This window comes from Chrysemys picta, chromosome 8 (genome assembly GCF_011386835.1).
Source record: "Chrysemys picta bellii isolate R12L10 chromosome 8, ASM1138683v2, whole genome shotgun sequence".
Lineage (NCBI taxonomy): Eukaryota > Metazoa > Chordata > Testudines > Emydidae > Chrysemys > Chrysemys picta.
The window spans coordinates 85,724,841-85,748,693 of NC_088798.1; the positions used below are offsets into that span (position 1 = coordinate 85,724,841).

Below are 23,853 nucleotides of genomic sequence, written 5' to 3' on the forward strand. Positions count from 1 at the left end.
CGAGTTCAGGATCCTGACACAAGGAAGAAAGGAGAGCAGCAGAATACGGACCCTGGACTTCAGAAAAGCAGACTTTGACTCCCTCAGGGAACAGATGGGCAGGATCTCCTGGGAGAATAACATGAAGGGCAAAGGGGTCCAGGAGAGCTGGCTGTATTTTAAAGAATCCTTATTGCGGTTGCAGGAACAAACCATCCCGATGTGTAGAAAGAATAGTAAATATGGCAGGCGACCAGCTTGGCTAAACAGTGAAATCCTTGCTGATCTTAAACGCAAAAAAGAAGCTTACAAGAAGTGGAAGATTGGACAAATGACCAGGGAGGAGTATAAAAATATTGCTCAGGCATGCAGGAGTGAAATCAGGAAGGCCAAATCACACTTGGAGTTGCAGCTAGCAAGAGATGTTAAGAGTAACAAGAAGGGTTTCTTCAGGTATGTTAGCAACAAGAAGAAAGTCAAGGAAAGTGTGGGCCCCTTACTGAATGAGGGAGGCAACCTAGTGACCAAGGATGTGGAAAAAGCTAATGTACTCAATGCTTTTTTTACCTCTGTCTTCACAAACAAGGTCAGCTCCCAGACTGCTGCACTGGGCAGCACAATATGGGGAGAAGGTGACCAGCCCTCTGTGGAGAAAGAAGTGGTTCGGGACTATTTAGAAAAACTGGATGTGCACAAGTCCATGGGGCCGGATGCGCTGCATCCGAGAGTGCTAAAGGAGTTGGCGGATGAGATTGCAGAGCCATTAGCCATTATTTTTGAAAACTCATGGCGATCGGGGGAGGTCCCAGATGACTGGAAAAAGGCTAATGTAGTGCCCATCTTTAAAAAAGGGAAGAAGGAGGATCCGGGGAACTACAGGCCAGTCAGCCTCACCTCAGTCCTTGGAAAAATCATGGAGCAGGTCCTCAAGGAATCAATTATGAAACACTTAGAGGAGAGGAAAGTGATCAGGAACAGTCAGCATTGATTCTCCCAGGGAAAGTCGTGCCTGACTAACCTAACTGCCTTCTATGATGAGATAATGGGTCTGTGGATGAGGGGAAAGCAGTGGATGTGTTATTCCTTGACTTTAGCAAAGCTTTTGATACGGTCTCCCACAGTATTCTTGCCGCCAAGTTAAAGAAGTATGGGCTGGATGAATGGACTGTAAGGTGGATAGAAAGCTGGCTAGATCATTGGGCTCAACGGGTAGTGATCAATGGCTCCATGTCTAGTTGGCAGCCGGTTTCAAGCGGAGTGCCCCAAGGATCGGTCCTGGGGCCGGTTTTGTTTAATATCTTTATTAATTATCTGGAGGATGGTGTGGACTGCACTCTCAGCAAGTTTGCAGATGACACTAAACTAGGAGGTGTGGTAGATACACTAGAGGGTAGGGATCGGATACAGAGGGACCTAGACAAATCAGAGGATTGGGCCAAAAAAAACCTGATGAGGTTCAACAAGGACAAGTGCAGAGTCCTGCACTTAGGACGGAAGAATCCCATGCACTGCTACAGACTAGGGACCGAATGGCTAGGTAGCAGTTCTGCAGAAAAGGACCTAGGAGTCACAGTGGACGAGAAGCTGGATATGAGTCAACAGTGTGCTCTTGTTGCCAAGAAGGCTAACGGCATTTTGGGCTGTATAAGTAGGACCATTGCCAGCAGATCGAGGAACGTGATCGTTCCCCTTTATTCGACATTGGTGAGGCCTCATCTGGAATACTGTGTCCAGTTTTGGGCCCCACACTACAAGAAGGATGTGGAAAAATTGGAAAGAGTCCAGCGGAGGGCAACAAAAATGATTAGGGGTCTGGAGCACATGACTTATGAGGAGAGGCTGAGGGAACTGGGATTGTTTAGTCTCCAGAAGAGAAGAATGAGGGGGGATTTGATAGCAGCCTTCAACTACCTGAAGGGGGATTCCAAAGAGGATGGAGCTCGGCTGTTCTCAGTGGTGGCAGATGACAGAACAAGGAGCAATGATCTCAAGTTGCCGTGGGGGAGGTCCAGGTTGGATATCAGGAAACACTATTTCACTAGGAGGGTGGAATGCGTTACCTAGGGAGGTGGTGGAGTCTCCTTCCTTGGAGGTTTTTAAGGCCCTGCTTGACAATGCCCTGGCTGGGATGATTTAGTTGGGAATTGGTCCTGCTTTGAGCAGGGGGTTGGACTAGATGACCTCTTGAGGTCCCTTCCAACCCTGATATTCTATGATTCTATGAACCTCTGGTCTATAGCATCTGCGTGAGCAATGTATTGTCAGCTATGTTATGTCATAAAAGTAACCTATTCATTCACTCTTCAGTCAAGAATGCCAAAAGCATCACAATTTCAGACCATGAGATTTCCAAAGGTCAGCTAGCTGGAAAAAAATCACTTGTCATTGGTTAAATTACCGCAGTGAGTGCAGATTAATATTGTCAGGAAAATTGAAGCAGTGGCAATTGCAGCACTAAAAAATGTTTACTTTACGGTTCAGTCTGCAAAACATGGAAGCACTTGATTTACATCTTCTGTAAATGGAATATTTTATGAAAGGCCTTAAGAAAACGGGAGCAATTATTTTTCATCCTAGGGGTGTGAAAGTTTTGAAAATAAGAAGACAATGCAGCAGGATTTTTAGAAATTTGCAAACAGTAGTTTTGTGACAAGTGATGGGTGAACAGATTCAGGTAACTTAAAAACTCATTGAAACTTTCATTCAGAACTCTCATTGTGACTACACATCTTTGTCAGTCCTGTCTCTTTAAACAATGTTTGAGGACATTTCGTATATTGTCCCAAGAAGCATCCCAGATATAAAGCGTACACTCCACATTCTGTCTTCCATAGTGTGTTGCAAATACATTTAATGGGCTGGGCAGGAAACAGAAGAGGAAGTAAAGAAATAACATGTAAACTACTATTCATGTGGTAATTTTGGCTCATCTCATCCAGGAAGTACAGGTAAGGTTGATCTTGTGAGATTTCCAGCCTTATTTCAAATCAAGTAGTTTGCATTAACTTCAGATAAATATTGAAATTTCAGGCGATTTATCTGAATTGAACATATAAGGTGGGATTTTCAAAAGTCTTCTATGTTGGTCTCACTATACACCTCTACCTCGATATAACGCTGTCCTCGGGAGCAAAAAGATCTTACCGCGTTATAGGTGAAACCGCGTTATATTGAACTTGCTTTGATCCATCAGAGTGTGCAGCCCCGCCTCCCCCGAGCACTGCTTTACCGCGTTATATCCGAATTTGTCAGGTTGCGTTATATGGAAGTAGCGGTGTACTTTCATTGAAGTCAAAGGTTGACTTTTACATTTAGGGCTAGATCTTTAACTGGGGCAAATCAGTGTAGTTCCTTTCAATTTAGTGGACCTATGCCACTTTAAACCAACTGAGGAGATGGCCTTTACATTTCCAGATCACTTCACTAGCAAATGCAGATTAATTAAAGTAATTACTTAAGTAAGTAATTAAAGTAATTACCTGTAATGAGAGTTCTTCAAGATGGACTTTGCCTATTCACAATCATGGGGTGTGTTGACAGGTGCAGCTCTGACAGTGGAACCTTCTCATAGCAGTACCTGTTGGAACTCTCAAACACCCCTTCTAACCCTCCCTTCTCTGTTCCAGAATGATCTGAGAGTGAAGTTATAACAGTGAGTGTGGTGCCCTGGCTGCCTTCGTTCCTCCATTGTCTCCTTAGGTCTGAGATTTCATTAGGACTTTGAGAAGCGGGGAAGGTATAAAAGGAGTGTCCGTCTCACAGAACACTGGATACATATCTGTAACTTTCATTTGAGTATCCTCTACATATTCCCACTCATGGGATAGTTCGATAAGCAGTACCTCATGTAAGGAAGGTAGGACATGGAATCCTAACTGAATAGGAATTGAAGAACTGCTTTACCAAACTGAACAGTCCATCTGGATGCTAGGTTCAGGGAATGTAAATATATGTCTCGAGTCCTAAGTTTCATTCCTTCAGATATTTGCATCTAAAATGTGGGTAAAACATGTTGTGGAGGCAGCTATGTCCCTAGAGAAGTGTAATCTAAACCTTACAGAGGTTGAATAGTTGCTTATTTATACCTTTCTCTATGCACAGTCTAATCTATCTAGATGATGTCGGTGAAGAGATTGTGTATCTTTTATGGTTGTCTGCAAGAGAAGGCAAGTACATTTTAAGTCTTCTGATAGGGAGGGAAAAAAGATGGGTGTAATAATGAGGAACATTTTATCATCTGCATTACTTGGTATCAGAGCAGGAAATGTCCAAGCAGTGATGTCATTTTATCAATTTCATTTATGGGTTTGAATGGCCATCTTTGTCAATGTGTTTCAAGGAACAAAGGAAGCTGGCCAATGCCTTGATAACAGAAGATCATCAAATAGTGACTAAACATTCTCTAGGTGCATCTTTATATTCGTCCAACTCAGCGGCAAGAGTGATCATGTCAGCAATCATGTTATGTATTTATGTTTGGCTCTAATCATCTACTCTCTCACCTGAATCTAAACTGAAAGTAGAAGAGCTACCCTGAATCGGTTGTTCAGTATTAAGACTGACAAAATACTCAAGAAAATGAAAGGCACAAGACTGTCTGCAAGATTTTTTGTCTTTAGATACCAAAAACAGTTTTATCATTCTTCCTCTCCTTCCTCTTAGTTTTCAAAAAAGTATCATTTCCAACAAGAACCACCTCTTCCTTTACAGACACAACAGCGGAGAAAGAGTATTATGCCCAAAATGAAAAGGAAGCAACTATCAGCTTCTTCATCAAAACCAAATGCTAAGCCTTGAGTCTGATGTGAAGATTGGGAGCTATGGACCAACTTTCAGCCACGTCACATCCTCATCTTTTGAAGACTGATTTTCCCATGTCAACAACCTGGAGTACCATCACTTCAGACAAATAAATTCTGAAGATAATGAAAGATAGTTAGGCCATCCAATTCAGTTCCCTCCTCTCTCCAACCCTCCCCCCATCATTCACCTTTCTTCAAGGACCCCACTCATGAAAACCTTTTGAGATCAGATATTAACTCTCTATTGGAAGGAGGAGCCATAGAAGAGGTATCATGGAAATTCAGAGGACAAAGTTTCTATTCCAGATATTTTCTGATACTGAAGAAAGCTGGAAGGCTTCATTCCATATTAGATCTGTGGAAGCTCAACTTCTTTACCAGAAAATTCAGCTTATGTATATTCACCCTGGCATCCCTCATCCCTTCCCTATCTACCCAAGATTGGTTTTCAGTTCTTACCCTGAAAATGCATATTTCCAGAACTCTGTCAGACCCAGACATTACCTTAGTTTTCTTTCTGGACAAGACCATTTCCAGTGCCAAGCCTTACCCTTTGGCCTATCTACTGCTCTCTGGGTGTTTACAAAGTGCCCATCCAGTTTAACAGCTCACTTAAGATGCCAAGGTATGTTTGTTTACTCTTATTTAGATGATTGGCTTGAAGAAACCATCATCACAAAAAGGCCTGTCAAAGAACATAGATTGCACATGTTCCTACTTCGAGACATTGAAGAGTTTTTTCCATGTTCATCATGAGTCCCAGTTACCTACACAAAGGATCACCTTTACAGGGGCAATTCTCAGCTGTCAAGTAGGCAGAGCATTTCTACCAGATGCCTTCATCTAGGGATGGAGCACACATTTCAACAAATTGACAGTTTGTGGCCATTGGAATTGTCACAGGAAGAGACTCGAGTTGAGAGCGATCCAATAAAATCTTTTCTATCTCTGATTCAGAACATGCCATTCATCTTTGGCCCGACCACCCATCTGTCACGAAGAGGCAAACCCTGCCCAAATTTGAGTGAGTGGCATTGTGACATGGTGCATGGGGTTATAGTGCCATGTGATCCCATGCACCAAGCTAGACTTAGCCCCATGGGACAGGAGCCACCACTGCCAGGTGAGTACAGGCTAGGCTTGCTTTCTAGCCTCATATGACAATTTGTGTTGTACACTTCCTTTTGTCAATTGCATAGTATGTTTGAAAAGACACCACACATATTCCTAAAGGCTGCTGGGGGGTGCAGTCACTCCTCCCTCCCCATCCCTTCTACTAGCTCTGATACTGCCTCTGCTATGCTCAACACCTCACAAGATTGGGTCCTTATCTAAGATGTCATAGCCATACTTTGTAATCACAGTAAACATAAAAAATGCCATCTGGTGTGAGTCTTAGGAGAATTGATTTCCATGATGTGGGGAGAAAAAAAGCAGTGCAATACTGCCAGCAAACATGAGAGGCCAGGAAAGTGTTTATTAGGATCCTCATAAAAGTTGCTAGCTGTGAATTTACAGCACTGCAGGAACAAAATGGCCTGGATTGCAGTATCTCACATTTCAAATATATATCATGGGAACATATTTAAGCTCCCTTTGTTTGACGTTCAGCAGTACATTACACCTTGTTTTATTTTGAAACTTTCATTGGTGCCAGGTCAAAGTATAAATTCCAGATGTAATTATGCAACATATTACCAAAGAGAGAGAGCACATAGAAGACTTAACTGTTCCACTCTATTAAACTTTTTGATCCTGTGAGCTTTGGTTCAGCTCTTGGAAACAGGTCCTTGTTTCACAGAAGAGCAATCATGACAGTTTTTCCTGACAGGGGAGAAAATAGTTTATTCATGAAATTTCAGTTGCCCTGAAAGAAGAAACAGCAACTTGAGTAACTGATTAGCAGCATCAGCATCCTTCATTTGAATAATATGATGATTTGACTATTGGTTGTACCTCAGATATGTCCCTTTGGATGCCAATCATAAAAATAGTGCATGGCCCAAAATATATCAGGAGAATCAACTCAACCACTCTTTAAGAATGGTGTTCACCAAAGGAAAGGCTGCATTTGGAGGGAGAAAATGAGAGACAGCAATTCCCCTGTGGTGCTCAGACAGTATGGATGATTTTCCTCTACAACAGGGATTGGCAGCCTTTGGCATGCGGCCCGTCAGGGTAAGCCCCTGGCAGGCTGGAATGGTTTGTTTACCTGCAGCGTCCTCAGGTTTGGCCAATCACAGCACCCACTGGCCTGGAATGGCGAACCACGGCCAGTGGGAGCCGCGATTGGCCGAACCTGAGGATGCTCAGGTAAACAAACTGTCTCGGCCCGCCAGGGGCTCACCCTAACGGGATGCATGCCAAAGATTGCTGATCCCTGCTCTACGCCTTAATGACTGCCAATTTTAAAAACATAATTGAGAAGATTGATTAAGTCCCCTGCTCTTGAATCAGCCTTTCTACTACAAATACAAAGGCCAAGATTTCTCTAGAAGAAGATATCAAACTGGTGTCAATATTTGTGCACTTATCGGGCAGAGTAAGGAAACAGATTGGAGTCAGCAAGAAGTAGTGATGCTTCAGTCAGGGTGAAACTGTAACTTAGATTCACCATCCCTGGAGGCCCTATGGGAAATGAAATACTCATGCTTGTTATTGAAGAGACTGAATGAATGAATGTGTAAAATTTGACAAAGGGCTTCATTGTTTGATTTTAGATGTATTATAACAAAGGCCTATTGATATAAAGTAATACTTTCCTTGATGTTTGCATTGCACATAAATTGACAGGTGATTCATAGGGAATAGCTCTATAAGGTCTTAGAAGAAACAAGGCAAAATAAATTTATTCCTGTTATCTTTAAAACAATATTCAAATAGTGGTTGCATTAAAATAAAAATTTGATAGTAATTTAACTCACAGATTTTGTTAGTGAGGAGATGGATCAGACAGCTTAAAAGTTTTTAGAGAGGCAGGTGTATACAGTATAAGCAATTTTTCTAATTTTTATTTCTATTTTATTGACACTGGCAATATAAAATATAGAATTTTACAAATACTATATACTTACTGTGAACGGTAAGTTTTATATTGCGAACAGAATTTTTTGCATTTAAAAAAAATATATTAACTGAAATCCACATGCTATTGCAGATTTTCTCCTTTAGATGTCCGGTTTCCATTCATATTTTTTGAACAAAGAATAGGAATGCATTATAGTTAATCCTTTTTTATTGAAGAAAGGTTTCTTCAGTTATAATTCATTTAGGATTTCTGTCTTCATGGATACATCACCTATCCTGTATAATGTTATAAATGCACCAGATCAATGAATGATACGTGAAAGGTTTGCCCATAGTAGAAGGTCAAGAAAAAGTAATTTTCTTCTAGCAATTGAGATAAACATTGAGAGGTGAAGTACTATTTGAAGTATTTTGTGTCGCATTTAAAGTTACACAGTATGATATAATAATCAATATCAGACCATGATGACAATAATTTCATTATTTATATCTCAGTGCTTATGAGCTTTACTATTCATCTCCCCTTGACTGTTATGTGGGTTGTCAACCACAGTTGCTGTAGAGGGTATTTTCTTTGTGTAAGCAGTTTTTATTTCAATATAAGATTATAATGCTCATAGCAATTCTTAAATTAAAAGGGATGGAAAAATATATCATACATCTTTCCCAACTGATAAGGCTCAATGGAGAAATAAATAGGTTGCAAATTTTGCTGTAAGCAAAAAAGCATCTCACAGGTGTCTTGATTTTTACCTATGAGAGAGCCAATATTAAGCATTCATTGAGTCTGAGAAACCTTGAATCCCTCAAGTATGCTGTGAGATTTGATATATATGCTAATTATGGAATAAATTATGAAAAGGGTCATTGAAGTAGAGAACACCAATCAGCTTCAAAAAGAATCACAGGGTTTTATGAAGTGCCATTAGGGAAATGCAGTGAAGATTTTGAAAAGTGTTCAGATGCACTGAGAGATCTGAGGAATTTTGCAAAAAAGTTCCATTGTGTTCTCCAGAAAGAGATCTTCAGAAACTGACTAAAAATTCCCAAAACTGCTCAGTGGTCAACACCATTAGTCATGCTTGGAAATGCACATATTGTATACTTGAAATTGAAATGAGATATTTCAATGATGGTGTGACGCCATTTGGGCAAACCGCAGGAAGTTATCTTGCATCCTAAATTGCTATAAATTATTCTGGCATTGATTTGTGAGAACATAGTAATATGGCTTGATGTAACATCGAATGGGAAATGATGTGAGAGCAAGAAATTTGACTGGATTTTATTCACTTGATTATAATGATACAGTGAAAAACTTCCAGCAAATCCTGCACTAAGAATTACTGCCAACAGCCAACTTCTTGTCTTAAATGACCACTTTATGGTATCCCAATGTTTCCATTACAATTTTGTTTAACCTCCTAGTTAAAGATTCCATGTCTACAAGACAACTGATTTTTGCTGGTCCTTTGGGTTATCAAGTTTATGTGGATCATGGTAGGTAAGATGGTGAATGCAATTTCTACATGTGTCAAACAAAGTCCTCTAATCCTGGAATTCATCATGCCTCACCTCATGTAGAAGTGTTTTGTTTTGTTTTGTTTTAAATCATCAACATCTGGTCTGTCATTTCTGAGTAAGAGCAAACAAAGAAAAAACAAACCATTCTTTTAATGCTATGTCCCTCAGACATTCTGATGTGTTCAGAATATAAAAATAGATTAACCAATTTTATTCCATCTGTCCTTGATTTGTAATTGTTACTGAGATCTAAGGGTCTGGCCAACAAATACGGTCAATGGAGCTCTCTGTGGACTCTGCATGCATAGAGTCAATTGCAGGATCAGGACTTTGAAAATCTTGGCCAGAGAAGGTTAAAATGGATTGTCTAGACTTAGCCAGAGGGAATGCCTTAATAAAAGCCACTGGTGAGTGTGTGTGACAGGTCCTGCTGTGTGCCAGTATACAGAGGATAATGTACAAAGCTTTTGCCCTTTAGCTTGGGAAGCTCATGCTTTCTGCTCTTAAGGTCGCTAGGTCCCTCGTGTGTCAGCCAAGATGGCAGCTGTCACCTAAGAAATGTTTTTGGTTTTTTTCTTGAGAAATAAGGCATAAGATGAGCCCGGCAAAATCACTCTTATTTGTTGCTTGAAGTGAGATTTGAACCCAGGTCAGCAAAGTTTCCTGGATGTGACACCTAGCATGTTTATTGCACAGTTATGCAGGTCATATAATCTATGGTATTATTTTACATAACCTCATTATGCCAGCCAAAAGATTATTAAATAGACAAAACATTTAAACCTTGCTGCCCTAAATTAGATTAAACTTCTCATGACAAGTTTATTGTAAAATCAATTACTACGATTTCAGTTATCCTAACACTCATCAGTTTTATGGGAATATAGGAAACAATTATATGAGAGAAAAAATACTAGCCAGGCTACCTTAGGGCATGATTTTATGGGATAGTTTAAGCAGAAGGTTATATTTCAATAAACCTGACAGTTGTGCCTAATGAGTTGCCATGGCAACAATAGAAGTATATACTCTGAAACTGTAACTGTAAATTTTACGCATTTATTCTGAATTTACTTTTTAAAAAATGAATTCAAATAGTGTGTAAATTATGTCACCATGCTCTAAACTGTATTAGATGAATCAAACCATTTTATATCCACAATTAAAAAAACATATAAAAAGTGATATCCCTTACAGTTAGCATGAATTACTAATTGTGATGTAGGCAGTCAGATACAGATACAGACAGTTTGAACCTTGAGATTTTTATGAACTGTATACTTGATTAAGGCCACATATGGGGCTGTATTCATAGGGAACCACGAATCCTTAAAATCAAGAGTGTAGTGATTCTGTTGTAGAATCAAACATCACCCCAAGAAATGCTGGGGTATTTAGTCGGTCATTTGTAGACCTCACGATTTGTCCCTTACTAAGTCCTGGTAGTAAGGAGGGCTCTTCACCTGGTTGCTGGGTGACTGGGGGATTCCAGCTGCTCTTTTTGCACACATCCCTAGTCAGTGGAACAGAAGGCTGTCACACTGTTGTCTTCTTGTTCCATTTCCCCCCTATTGCCTGAGATGCAGAGGGAGAAGTGCACTGATCAGTCACTGAGTCCATGTTGATGGGCTGTTCAGGGAAAAACAGACAGTGTTTCACACAACTATTAAAGAGGTAAAAACTAAATACCTCTATGACATTGTTTTGTTGTTCTGTCAATGAAGAGAAAAAATTGCTTTGGGCCAAAGTATAACTAGCCATTATGCAGATGTGGGAATAAAAGAAATGTGTAAGGAGCCTTTTCTTCTTGCTTTGCATAGCATGTATAAGAGCAGCTTACATTTGCAGTCCCAGCACTTTCAGAAGCACATGGATTGCACCCTTATTGTGCCCCTGAGGCAAGTATTAGCTCTGATGGGATCAGAGCTAATACTTGCCTCAGGGGCACAATAAGACTTGTCCCCTTCTTTGCCCAGCCCCTCTTTTGCACTGGCCCACAGAGCAGCTCAAGTGAACTGGTGAAGTAGTAGGCTGCAGAGCAGTGGGTTGCTAAGAGAGAATTGTGTTTCCCTGATGCGGAGCGGCTCCACATTGCGTACACTATTGAATCACTGTGAAATACCACAATTTCACCTATAGGAAGCTGTGGTATTTTCAGGCTGCGTCTCTTTTTAGGGGAATTTTTAGGTAAATAATCTGGATACTTTCAGTCTAGATAAGGGCAGTGGGCCATTAGGAAAAAAATAGGTCTCAGGAAAAGCTTATCTTTCATTTGGGGAGCCTTCCCGAGAACACTACAGACAAGTAATGGCTGCTATGACTCTACAAAGACATGTGATGAGACCATGTGTCTCTAGACTCCATCTTGGGATGCCAGTATTTTTCCACAGACTGGTTTGGGAACCAAGCTTTGGGAACAAATGGTTCCTGCCATATTCAAATGCTATATAAGGCAGGGAGTGACATAATCTGGTGTCCTTCACTCCCCATCCAAGAAGACTCATGGAAACACCTGAGGAACAAAGACTGAAATTGAGGAAATGATGGACCCATGCTAAAGTGATTTTTAGCCCGTGAATGAAACACCTGGGGATTCCAAGCTGTAAAGCAAGTGCAGCTTGCCCCTTAAGAATCTGCAATCTGCTTGTATCATCTCTTAGGGTGTGAATCTGCTATTCATATCCAATCTATTTAGTATATTAAGCTTAGTTTGCAGTTTTTGTTTATTTGCTAGGTAATCTGCTTTGATCTGTTTGCTATCACTTATAATTGCTTCAAATCTATCTTTTCTAGTTAATAACGTTGTTTTTGCTTTATCTAAACCACATTGAGAGAGGGAGTGAATTTTATGAGCTTACACCAGGGATTGGCAATCAAAGGTTGCCGATCCCTGGCTTACACTGTACAGTTCCCTGTGCAGCACAAGACGGTCTAATTCTGGGTTTATACTCTAAAGGGGGTGCGTGCCTGAGGAGCTGGCAGTAGCCTTCCCATGCAGGGGCTGGTCAGAGCCTGCTTGTAACTGCAGCTGGGTGTGTCTCTGCCTGTATGTATCCCAGTGAAAGTGCAGGCTGGAGGGCTCTGCAGCTTGTCACAGCAATACTGTCCAATGCAGTGTGAGAGGGAGCCTAGGCTGATGGGTTGGGGAGCTCAGTGGTACCTCAGCTGCAGGTGGCACCCTGGGGGGAACCCACCACACTCCCCCCTTTGTTTTTTTTCAATTTACCAAATACATAGGTGTGATGGGTTGAACCCCCTGGGATGTCACCTGGTGTGCTGGGACACAACTGAGACAGACTATTCTGCCAGCCTGGGCCCCCTTTTACTTGGTCTTGTTGGGCTAGGCTCCCCACCCCCAGCTGCACAGAGAGACAGAGATCTGCTCTGAGAAGGCTCAGCTTAAGGGGCTTGTTACAGCACCCAGATGTCCACTCCCCTCCCTTGGAGTACAAACCCAAAATTATATGAAATTTGCCTCTTCCCTCAATGTGGAGGAGGGTATGCACAACTTCTCCCTCCCTCCCCCTCCAGTTAGAAATCACATAAACTGGATTATATTGTAAATCAGAAATAAATGTATAACAGGTGTATTTTAGGTAGTTAAGGTGGTAGCAGACAGAACAAGACAGATCACTAAGAAAATAAAACAGAGCTTGCAAACTAAGCTTAATACATTAAAAAAACTGGTTAGATATAAGTTCTCATCCTAAATGTGGTTCTAATAATCTTCTTCACAGGCCAGATGCTCTTCCAGCCTGGGTCCAGTTCTTTCCTCCAGTTCAGTCTTAGTTATTTCCAGCAGTCATCTTGGGGTGGGTAGCAGGTGAGAATGATAACCAAGACTACCTCACTCCCGACCCCCTCTCCCCCCAGCTTCTCGTGGAAAAGTACAGAATTCAAGCTCTTTTACAGTCCATTGTCTCTTGATGATGGGCCATCAGCACTGTTGGGCTTTTTCCTTGTTTTACCTGAAGTGTTAGCAGTCACCCAAAGTACCATAGTTTAAATATAGATACATAGTCAATATTCCTAATTTCAGATATAGAAATGATACATGCATACAAATAGGATAATCATATTCAATAAATTATAATTTTTCCAATGAAACCTTACAAGAGTTATCTTGAATAAAGCATATCTTAGATATGTCATATTCCTACCACAAGCATATTTTCATAAAGAATATGGAGTAGAATGTCACAATAGGGTTCTGGCCATTAATGCCTAGGACACTTGCTGAAATACTGCATTCAAAAGTTATTGCATTACAGACAGACAAATGGTGTTGAGTTGAAGGTAAAGCCTTCTTAGTGAGAAACCCCAGACTGTCTGACCATTTTCAGACAGAACTTCAGAAACAGCTAATCATCCAACCTCAAAAGAGTAGGCTTTATGAACAGTTAGTAGTTGAGAACTAAGTGGTAAATGAATACATAGCTAAACATAGCAACAAGCTACAGAACATTTTCTGCTTTGTCATACTAATAGATCGTATGAAACCTTCATTGACCATTGTAGCGAGGTGGTCACCCGCTCTGGTCCTGAAGGGCTTAAAACAGCCCTTGGTGAGGGGTAGGGGAAACCTGGGCTGATTGGGGAAGTACCCACAGCTGGCCCTATAAATGGGCTGCTAGGCTAGATCCCAGGCAGAGTCTCTCTCTGCCTTCAGAGAGAGTGGGGCCTGGTTGCTGGGAAGCTTAGGGTTCCTAAAGTGAATCAGGGCTGGGGAAAGGCCAGAGGAGCCTGCAGGGCCTTGTCCAAGGCCTCATGGAGGCACTGGGTTGCAGAGAGAGGCAGCAGGTCCAGTCCCATCCTTGCCTATGATGAGCGGCTGATACTGCAGTCTGCCCCAGGGTGTGGGGGCTAGTTGGTGACTGGCAGCAGCCTATGACTGAGGTGGGGATAGAGGGTGGGGGTTCCCTGGGGAGGGGGAGACCCTGAGACTGAGGGATGTACAGCCAGGGGGTAGCACCCCAGATAACAGGGCACCAGGTCCGGGAGGGACATGGGGGCCAACTGGCAGCGGGACATCGGCCTGCAGAGGGTGCTCTGGACGCTGGATGAGCTAATTCCCAGAGACAGCCAGCAGGAGGTGCCGCAGCAGTGAGTCCCACATGCTTACAACCATTATAATACTTCTGTTTCTCAGACCAAGGACATATCTACACTACAGACGTAAGTCGACCTATGTCAGGTTGACTTACAGCCATCGCAGTAATTACTGCACTGGCTGATGTCCACATTATTTTCCTTCTGTCAGCACGTCCTTATCAACTGAAGAGGGATGGTGAAGTGGTGAGCTGAGAGCCAGGGCCTAACTGTGTAGTGTAGACCAGGCAAAAGATACTATAGAACCTGATGGACGCAAACTAAGAAGTCAGCAGTGAAATCAGGTTTATGTTGAGTTTAAACAGATTATTCAATAATTACTTATGGTGATTAAAGTAAGATCACAGTCAGCTAATCCAGGATTATGTAAACTTTTGAAAGATGTAAATCAGAAGTTTCTTACTATAAAAACAAAGTGGCACATCATGTCCTACACTTTTTTCCATATACTGTTTGAGAATGAATAACATCACAGTTAGATTTCTAAAAATATTGTTTTATCTCCAGTTTTTGTTTAAATAACCCTGATGCTGTTGTTTTTCAAGGCAATCTACTTAAAATTCAGTAGGTGGTGCTCTTCTGTCTGACTGAGTTCAGGACCGATGACACAATTCAAGGTGATCTATTCTTCATTTTCTGTCACATATTCTTGCAGAGTGTTCCTGGGTGTTTCACTCAAGTGGTGGCTGTATTTTAGTCGTGGGTGTAATGTATGTGTAAATATATTAAGCGTTTTTGAATGAAAGATGTTTTATAAGATAGAATTCATTCTTAAATGTTTTAAATGTTTGTTATCTATTTAATTAGATTGCATACAGTAGGTTAAACATGGTTTGGGTCATTTCACTCATTATTTTATTGTATAATGACAACTTTGCTATAACATAAAGGTAGGATTTTAACTAATCAAATCCCCTATGGTTAGCTGTCTACTGCATTTCCTCCTGTTGATTCATTGGTAGATTTCAGAGGCTATGGGCATTTAGCTTTAAATACACAAAAGAATACAAATATTCTATATTCTGGAGTCTCAAACCAAACTCATTTGAAGTTGGAGACGTCAGTAGGTCTTTTACGTAAAGCAAATTAATGTTAATGCACTAAATTCATTCAGGGAAAACATTAAGGATTGCTTTTGCAAGCAATGCAGCAAATATTTTGAAGTCAAAGTAAGCCTCTTAACTCCACTTCTTTTGTGAGGAATAAAATCTCTTTCCTTCAGTGATTTATTCTAGCAAAATGTGCTATGCAGACTCACATCAGGCTGTTTTGTTATTTCTAACAGCAGTTAAGAGAGTGGTTACCTATTCACAAGCATAAATAAATAAAGATCCAGACAAGTTTAAGATATTTATGTGAGTACTTCTGGTTACGTGGTTAATCAATTAAAGATTGATCTGCCTTCTCTCTTTTTAAAGAAACCTATAAATTCTGTTTTTCCCTTACGGTTCACAAACAATTCCCATTGATGATGAGGGGCTGGTTGGTGTAACATTTTTATTTTAAAGATAAAGAACATTTCCAGCTGCCCCAAAAGCTAATTTAGGACAGCCAGTAGATGTCATTCTATCTCTATTTTAATGCAAGTTCCCACTGTTCTGATGTTATCTTTCCTAACAACAAGTTGGGGGAAGGGAGAGAGGGGGAATCTTTTACGTTTTGCTTTCTTCTGATCAATGCACCAGCTTATAGTTTTCTCATCAGTAATGTGAGGTGTCAGAATGTGAAATTGGAACTTTTTGATACAACCAACAGCTGATAAGCTATTGTCTTTCAGTCACTCGCCCATTAGCGTTGTTTGATTTATTTATTTAATTCCTGCAGTAAAACTTTGCCAGCTTTGATGCTGTGGTAGGCTTTCTTTCTGTCATTTGTCTTTATGTGCAGTTTTGATTGAAGCTGCTCCAACAACTCTATTCCCCAACTCCTCAGCACGGTGTTGAGGCCAGCAGTAAGGAGGAATTCTAAGACCATGTGCTACTAAACTTTGCTGGCATGATTCCACTGAACAACACCACGGATCAGCCTGGCACACTAGAAGAGACAGATTTCACTTGACACTTGTTTCCTGAGGGAAGCCTCATGTTATTGGCCAGAACCAAGAGTAGCAAGCCTCACAAACAAATACAGAATTAGGGTCAGATATTCCACTGATAATAAATTGGTGCAACTCCATTTATACTAACATAGCTGTACTGATTTACACTATCTAAGTATCTGTCACTTAGTCTTTCCCAATGGACAGTGGCCACCTTGTCAGTCTCAGCAGTCTGGTGAAGAACTGTAAATATGGATTGAACTACATGTGTCCCTTACAACAGGGTTAAGACCTATTTTGGGACAGTGCGGGAAAGCCAATTGACCATATTGTACCTGCTCCATGCATGACTAGAGGACTTGAGGTTTCCAGGGCTGTCAATCTGAAAACTACATTCTCATTCTTTCTTCAGGCTGACACAATTTTACCTGCTGCTGCTCTAGGAGCTCAGGAGGTGTACAGTTTTCACCAGCCATTATACTGAGGCAGAATGCTCCGCACTGTGCTGTGGCCCTGCTCTGGTCCCAAAGCAAAGGAATCCAGGGTGGTGGGGGAAGCAGTGCAGAATCTAGCCCTAGATGTGCCACAAGCAAAAATATCCATTTCCCCCAAGAAGCAATAACCAGGCACAGGAACCTCTCCGGTGAACCAGATGATGTACTTTTAATTGGGTTCACGAAAGAGGGTTTTTAATGAGGGGAGGATAAAAAAAAGCTGTAAAAGTCACAGAAATACTTCTTGTATTGAGCTTTATCTCACATCCTCGCCACCTTGCACATCATGATCTCTTCAAACCAGACATGCCAAACCTGTGGAAAAAAAAATGCAGAAATTGGGCTTGTTTTTGGCTTGAGTTGCTTGTTTGGCTTGTAGTTTGTAATTTGTTGCTGCTTTTTTTTTTTTTGTTCGGCTCCCAGAAAACAGGGGCAAGGGGGGAGAGTCGGGGGTGCAAAGCGGGCCCACCACAGTCCCAGACTGCTCACGGGGGGGATCTAGGCACATAGTGTTGGGGTTCTTAGGAATTGGGTTGTTTGGGCCCCATTTTGAAATGGGATTAGCTTGATTTTTGGCTTATTGTAAAAGCCAGAGTGCTTATTTACTGCATGAAAGTTGGCAACTGTGCTTCAAACCCAGATCATTAGCTCAAATAGCACTCTCAATATCTAGACTGGGGTCCTATTAATGAAAAATTCAATTAATATGCTGGCAATCATTAGAGGGTAATCAGGTAGGTGATGTTGGCTTTAATTCCTCTTCTGCTAGTTCAGAAGGAATCTGACACTCTGAACATAAAAAAATCCAAGAAACAGGTGTAAGGAAATCACTGATCGGGAGTCTGAAGATTCCCATGTAACAGGAGAAACTAAACCAAAATATGGTATTGGTCCACCCTAGAGATATTAGTAGCAAACTAATAATCTGCTTCTTTCGGGAAGAGTTTAACAAAGCAGAAAGCATATCTCCCCTAGATATTATAGACTTATAGACCCTTCTCCCATTATTGTGAAATATACCCTAACTAAGCTTAAGCTAACTCAAGACTGAATGCTATTAGTAACAGAGATGATACCTGTTTTGTTTACAATGCCCATGCACCTTTATGATACTGTATAGATCAGCATTCTTATTAATGATAATAATAAAAATAGAAGCATTATGGTATTACCCAATATAGTATTTTCAGCTGCATATGGTGGTAAGGCAGGAAAACATTCACAATATGTTAGTAGGGAAGCAGATCTAACTGCCTTGTGGAGTAGGGAAACTTTGCATCTTTGGTTTGGAAACTGGAATGCACTCATCCACTGGGCAATTTTCTTGACATGGATAATGCTGAGAGACTGGAACAGTATAACTGATTCCTTTCACACTAAGCTCAGCCAGACACACTCTTTTCTGGGCTCTCTGTGGTGCCCTGGTTGATTGGAAAGAGGGAAACAAGACTTTAGGTGTCAGAGATAAGCACATGAACATCTTCTCGCCCCTTTTCTCCTTGAGCCTTTCTCCTTATTCATCTGAACCGAATTTCTACTGCCCTCCACTGCTATAGAACCTTTGTGCCTCATCTTTCTATCAATCAGACAGTTCCCCAAACTCTCCAGGTAACACAGAACCTTTGGTTCCCAGCGATCTGACATTTCCCTAGAGACCTTCCTTCTCTTTAGGATTCCTCAGCTGCTGTTTTAACCAGATCTGAACTTCATTTGTGAGCTTTTGTTGCAAACCCTGCATGAGTTGTGAGCTGGGCACTGATCCTTTTGGAGCATTGCATTTTCCCTGAATTAGCAGGGGAATGAATTAAATTAGTCTTTTCCATTTGTAATTTCTATTACTCTAATCCAGATTTTCCTGTCCTTTCTTTTCTATGGCACCATTCTCCTATCCATTGTCAAACAGTGCCTGCAAGGAAATTAATTCAGTGAAAATTAACTCACAATGGGTTGAGTCATACAGAGCTGTCACTTTCTCTGGTAGGAAATTGTATTTTCCTTTTTCCTTTTTTTTTTCTCTTTTGCCATAATCTGAAAAAAGGTACAGAAATATAAGGTTTCACCTATGTGTAATAGAAATAATATTGAATAACTGAAGTGCTCCTAACCGCATAGCTTAGAAACAGAAAGGAAGAAAGAATAGCAAATCTATACCCATCAAGAGATACAGCAAGGAAAAGAGAATGGAAGGTATTGCTGCTCTGTCATTCTTATGGGTGCGCCTGAGCAAAATGTCTGTCTACTGATGAGCAGCAGTCTTGGTGCTGTTTACATAGCTGAGAAAATCAGTTATTCAAGCAAGCAAAGTAAACAGCCCACTCAGTTCTCCCTATCTGAAATGAAATAAACAAATAAAGAGGCCAAGTCTGATGGTGATGTTAAAATGAACCGAAGAAGCTAAAGATGCTATGAATAGAGGGAATCAGTGCTCATCAAGTTCTGGACAAATTAAATATATGTTCTACAGCCACAGGGAAGGGCACAGAAAAAAATCAGATACAGATTCTCAGAAGAAATAAAAAGTGCTCAAGAAATGGGTGAAGAGGAGTGGAGGTCTGAAGAAATAAAGATTCCGGAGACCACAAGGGAGCACAGAGGGCAAATCTTTGAGGTTCCAGTATGAGCATCTGCATAAATTCTCCCACAGATGTTTTCCCTAATTCCGTATATTCTTCTGGAATTTCTACACACAATACAAAAAAAAATCACCAAATCATATTCTACTCCCCAAACTGTGACTCACTTCACTAAAGGGGTCACTTGCCCAGACAGTCTGAATGAGTCTGTCTGATGGTCAGAGAATATCAATGAGGAATGGGAGCTCGCTTTGTGTCTGTGTCAACTTGTGAAAATGTGGAGAAGTCTGCTTTTCAGGAGAATGCTCTATCTTTCTGATCAGCTAATTATGATCAGATTGTACCAAGGCAATTTATGCAGACTTCATACTGGGTCATCATCTGTGACTGGCAAAATTCTCTGTGTTGAATAGGGCTGTTCAGTTGTTGAAGCACAATATATCCTTTTGCTGTATAGATACCATCTATAAGAATACTAATGTCATGACTGTGACATGCAAAAGAATGAAAAGTTGCCTTTTCATTAATTCATGATTCCTGTTCTCTTAATCTGTCTGAACCATTTTGTATAACCTAGAATCTGTGTACAAAGTCAGTGAGCGGGGAAAGAAAGAGACGCCATCTTGGCATTTTTACTTTAATCTATCATTGTTGCTAATAATTCACGGAAGAGGCATAAGAAGTCACCTCTTGCTGTAGGAGGAGGCAGGAGATGTTGGAGGCTGCAAAGACTTGATTGTGGTGACAGCAGAATAATCTTCACCAGCCATGAATGCATTGGAAGAATGGATGATTCTTCAGCTGCATGGTCATAATGCAGTGACCTGCCACCACATCTGAAGCCCCCTTTTATAATCTCAAATGCCCTGAACTAACTGGCAGGGGGTCCAACATTAAAGATTTGATCCCCAGAGCCCATGCCTCAGCTAACTCTGAAACAATTCATAGCAAGGGGAAGAAAATGAGATTTCTAACAACATCCTTCTTTAAAGCAAACCATATATGGATATCTTTCACTTTGTTGGGAGAGCCACAGAGATAGAAAAATGCTGTCTTGAGAGCCTGCCAGTTAGTCAGTGAAAGATTCTCACTCACCCGCCCTTTTATTTTTCATTTAGGTTGTGCTGAATTGTATCTGACAGTTTTTCAAATGCCTGCAATATTTTTACCTGGGTGAGTGGGAGTGGTGACAATATTTTTCATTTGGATCAGTTCATTCTATTTAATGTGCTTCCAATCCATAACATGCTTTAACAATGGCATGTGGGTGACTCTGGTTGAGGAAAAATGTACTAGCTTTTTCTTAAATCGTGCTGCTGCTGTGATACATGCTTTCTCTGTATCTAGGTCCCTGGCTAGGATAGTTTATTTAGTCCATTACTGGCCCCTACAGAAATGTTATTTTACTATGGTTTTCATGTTTATCCTTTTCTATGTGTTCAGGAGTGAAACTCCTGTATCGGCTGCAGGTTTACAAGTGGGAGATGGAATCCTCAACTGTGCACAGATGGGCCCTATACACATTACAAATGTGGGCTGTCTATGGTGAGTTGTAAGTTCTGCAGCCCAAAGTTGTATTGTCAGTGAATAAAGAACTAACATTTGTTCTTCTATTTCCCTTTTCTCCTATTAGGCTGAAGTTAATTCACACTTTTCACTCTACATTTTGGCTTGAATCACATTTGTTGGTCTACTACTTATTGATTTAATTTCTATCTGCTCAAGAAAGGTTGAGGCAATTCATTGCTTTGTATGGGCCACAAAACCAAAACGGGTCAATCTCTAATTTTTACACCTATTCTGGATCAAATCCATTAGTGTAGCCAATAGAGCTATGCCAATTTATACCATCTGAGAATTTGGACATTTTTCTGATTATTTGTTTTAGGATCAACTTAGACATTTAATATATTGTGGTGATCTCACTTCTTCATTTTCTAACTTCTTCTTTCCTTTTAATTAAGATCTCTGGTGCTCACACATCTGAGAAGACAAAGGTTTGGGGTCTTTGATTTGGGGAAGCATATGGTAGATAGTGGATTTATATTGAAGAGAGTGTGTGTGTGCGTGTGCGCTACATTACTGTCACTGGAATAGCTATAGTAGAGAAGATGGTAATTTGTGGTGCTGTTGACTGAATTTTGTGAGTGAAATGGGGAACACCAGTAATCAGCCAAGAGCCTTCTACTCTCTGATTAAGCAAAGTTTATTGAATACGCAAGCAAGCAACTAGTAGCAAAGTCCCACAACAGAGCTGACCAGGCACCAGTATGAGTCCTTGGAGTCTGTATCAATGGATCCTGATGGTGGCTTGACAGAGTTTCAGCAATCTTACAGAGTCAGCAAAGTCCGAAGCTTCTCCTTCCTATCTGTCTCACAAAGTCTGACACTTCTCCTCAGTCTGTATTTTTATACTCTGCTGCGTTGTCTTGGCAACCACACTGTTCACATGCTTTTCTACAGTTCTCTGGAAACTTCTCTCACTTGTTTACTACATTCTTCCTTTGGCTGGTTCTAACCAGTCTCAGAAAATTTTACTATGACTTTCTGTAACCTAGCAGGCCCTGGGCAACTTAGAGTTAGGTTAACCCCTTTTAATCTACAACAGTGCCACACAACAACAACAATGTTTTTTCCACATCACAATTTATTTCAGGGGCTATCCATTTGTTCCCATCCCCTTTGCTATCCACTTTTCGTGATCTCCTTTGAGGATGATTTCAGTCATGCTCTGGGAATAGGTCAGCATAAGACTCGTTTTAAACTTCTCTGAGACTTCCAATACACAACCTTTGACACAACTTACCAATACCCAAAAAGTCAGCAGACTTATGTTTGTTTCCATCCCCATATTTCCCATGCCGTTTTGTGCTTTGCCATGGATACTTCAAGAAGACATAAGAGTTTTTCCCTCTTACACAGTTCATTTTTTAGCTATGAGGATCCACAAGAATTATAAATTCCTCTAGCAAAAAAAAGTGACCTACCTGATAAATAATATCATTATTTTAGGTATAACTTTAGTGATGTGAAACCGAATAATCTTTGAAAATGCTCTACTCTGGTTGTAAAAGATATATGAAAACATCAGTCTGAACCCTCTATTTTTGTCCATTTCTGAAATAATTTTAAAGCTCAGTTGCCTGCTATGATTATAATTATATTGTACAAGGTTTATCCTTATAATGTCAACTGCAATAAATTGAGTTTGTTTTGCCTATTTCTTTTACAATAAAATATTTATGTAATGTTTAATAGATATGGTGAATACAACAGACACTGATCACCTTACCTATTAAGTGATCAGAATCTGTTCTTTCGGTCAGTACTGAACCAGTGTCCCAGCATTGTGTTAAAAGGCACTGTGTTTTGGGGGGAACTATTTGTAGCATGAGTTTCAAACTGTCTGGAGACTAGGGTCTGATTCTCTAGTGGGTGTAAAATACTACCATTCAGAGCCAGTAGTGTTTTACACCCACTTTGCACTCATTTTGCACTGGTGTAATTGACAACATGAGATGCAGGGTAATGAATCCCCTAATTTACTTGTGCGATTGTAATAATTATGCAAGCCTCTAAGTAAATTGCACTAGCAAATTGGCCAGTATATGCTGTGATTTTTTTTTCTTTTTTTCTTTTTTCAAGAGTAAAGGTATTAGTGCTGATGTCTAGGCTTAATTCCAGTTGACGTTCTTACTTTCTGCTTCTTTAAATTCCTCCTGTACTTTCAGTTGGATACAGTATTCATCTTTATCTCCTGTCCTAAACTATTGTGTAGTGCTGCTGTGCACTGTTAAACATCTGCCTCAGAGGGGTCTGCATTTCAATGGTGTTGATTTCTATACATAGCTTGAAACGCGTAACACAGATTATTATTCACCACATGTGTTCAGTTTTCTTAAACTTCACTAAAGCACTTTAAACCCCCAACTTTGCCACTCTCCCTGCATGATGTCTTTACTGCAGAGCTATCTCATGGGACTCTTCCTGCAGTGATGTAACTTATCTGAAAAAAAAACCTAATGTTCAGCACTAGGTGTGACAGAAGGCTATACGTGAACAGACAACTTTTTAATCTCCCTGTAATGGGGAATTACAAGCTTTCTATATAGAATGACTTCCTGAGTAAGGTCTGGAAGGAAAAAAGTTCAGATGTGCCTCTAAAACATATACTGGAAATAATAATGGGGTCCAGAAGAATGGGGAAAAAAGAGGTGGACTTCGGAGATAGATCTCCAAAGTCCACTCTCTCTCTATATATATATATGAATGAGAGAGAGTTCAGGAGACAAAAGGAGAATGTTCTA

The 23,853-nt window shown here is 40.6% G+C and overlaps 1 long non-coding RNA gene across 3 annotated transcripts in view; it reads right to left on the bottom strand.

Annotated features, from left to right (window-relative positions):
* The window catches only part of LOC112058776 (uncharacterized), a 57,179-nt gene that overhangs the window by 7,254 nt on the left and 26,072 nt on the right, over positions 1-23,853 (bottom strand). The window contains exons 3-4 of one of the 3 annotated variants that reach the window (XR_006174543.2): positions 10,796-10,961; positions 7,856-8,084 (exon numbers count right to left, since the gene is read on the bottom strand). This is a non-coding gene — a long non-coding RNA (uncharacterized LOC112058776). Of the gene's footprint in view, positions 1-7,855; positions 10,962-23,853 lie in introns of all 3 variants that reach the window. The other 2 variants (XR_006174544.2, XR_002887944.3) reach the window with 2 other exon arrangements.